We start from the raw sequence: 1,987 nt of genomic DNA on the forward strand, positions 1-1,987 counted from the left end.
GATCACGTGCGCCAAAATCCCGGGGCAATTCAGGGGAAATCGGCGCAAATCGGAAATATTTGGGTAACACGTCGGGAAAACGCGAATCGGGCCCTTAGTAAATGACCCCCAAAGAGCCATTCAGGCCCAAGTTGGACAGTCAGGTGTTTCTCCTAAGCAATGGATAGTTCCATAATTGTTTAGGGTCGGAATGGTTTAGTCCTCTTTGCAGGCCTCAGCATATCCATGCCATACATGGACATCCCATTGACATTAGTTATCATTTTGCCAGTGGCGGCGCTGTAGTAGAGTTTAATATCTGTTTCCATGCCATATCACAAATTACTGCTAATCACATTTTTTCAGGACACCTTTTACAAAAAGGGATTGTAAAAAAACGGCAACTCTTGCTTTTCCAAACCAATGTTTTATTACAGGAATTTGAAAAGATTTGAAAAAAAAAAGATTGTATTCTAGTTTAATTCTGCATACAAAAAAGGCAGCGGCAGGAATATAATCCGACACAGCGATGGCTTCTTAGAACACAAATCTGGAAGTGAATATTCATGAGCGATAGATATCTGCATGCTAGTTCACCTTGTCATGGTAATCTTTCATTATTTTAATGAATTTAAGCTCGTCTGATTATTCATGTTGATGTTTTGTTTGGAGATTTTTTCTGTTTCTGTCTTCCGTGTTAATTACTTCTGTTCTGAATTCAGACGCTGTCTGGGAATTGTAGGAACATGATTGCCGAGTGGCTTCCTTTAGAAAAACACTTGCGTTATCGCTGAGGTTGAGTATCATGTATCTGTTTTATGCTTTCAATTACTCCATTGTTCTGATGGTTTAAAAATGTTGGAGAAGCCATGATGACTACTGAGCAGAAGTGAGAGAGAACCTGTCATCAAATGTTCCTTATAAAATAAGCCTCCATAAGTGTATAAGACCACACTGGACCATTGCTAGACATGAAAAATTGGGTCCAACGATTCTAAAGGTAAAAGAGTCACAATGTAATTCTGGGTTTGGAAAGTTATGATAATAACCATTCCCCAGATTACACAATGCTGCACAGAGTTTGCCAAATCCGTCCCTGTCCCCAATGGGGCTCACAATCTTATCAACCTACCAGTATGTTTTCGAGTGTGGGAGGAAACCGGAGGATCCAGCGGAAACCCACCCAAACACAGAGAGAACATACAAACTCTTTGCAGATGTTGACCGGGATGGGACTTGAAGGCTGTAGTACTAACCCTTTTTTGCTTTTATTAAATATATAGTAAAGGTTTCCATGATGACTTCATCACACATTTAAAAACATAATTTTTATATGTTCTGTTTGAGTGAAGCTGATAAAACCATAATTGCTCTAAATAATTTCCTACATAGTGAAGAATATGGACTAATGGCTCATGCGCAGTGAAACGGGGAAGTGCTGTAAAGGCTTCAATAACTAACGATGCAGGCGCAAAGGTGAGTTTTTAGCTTTTTGTTTTATTTGTTTTTTCCAGAGATTTGAGAAATTAAACCATAAGTCCATAAAGTCCTAAATCGCCTAAACACTGTTTATCATGCCTCCCTTTTAGGGAAGATTCACACACAATGGGGCAGATTTAATTACCCGGTCCCGTCAGGTTCCCGCGTTGGTGCGTTGTCTAATGAGGATTTGGGTCCGGCACGATTCACTAAGATCGTGCGTCCGAGTTCCTGCATGTGTCGCCGCTGCGCCGAGGTCCGCCGGAGTTCACCTGCTTCTTCCTGGTGCATATGAGTGCTGATCTTGTGACACAATTTTTTTAATTAATTCTGCGGTTTTTCCGAATCCGCCAAGTTGTCCGACAGCCACGCCCCCCGATTTCTGTCACGTGAAAGCCGGCACCGATGCGCCAAAATCCGATCACATGTACCACAATCCCGGGGCAATTGGCGCAAATCAGAAATCATTGGAAAACCCAACGAAAGTGCGCGATTCGGACCCTTAGTAAATTAGCCCCAATGTGTTTGT

At 41.8% G+C, this 1,987-nt stretch overlaps 1 long non-coding RNA gene across 1 annotated transcript; it reads left to right on the forward strand.

Annotated features, from left to right (window-relative positions):
* Positions 1 to 422: 422 nt before the first annotated feature.
* On the forward strand, positions 423 to 1,472 carry LOC140076056 (uncharacterized). The gene is made up of 3 exons (XR_011849507.1): positions 423 to 585; positions 702 to 774; positions 1,372 to 1,472. It is a non-coding gene; the product is annotated as an uncharacterized lncRNA (long non-coding RNA).
* Positions 1,473 to 1,987: the final 515 nt, after the last annotated feature.

Source organism: Engystomops pustulosus, chromosome 8 (genome assembly GCF_040894005.1).
Source record: "Engystomops pustulosus chromosome 8, aEngPut4.maternal, whole genome shotgun sequence".
NCBI classification, from domain to species: Eukaryota; Metazoa; Chordata; class Amphibia; order Anura; family Leptodactylidae; genus Engystomops; species Engystomops pustulosus.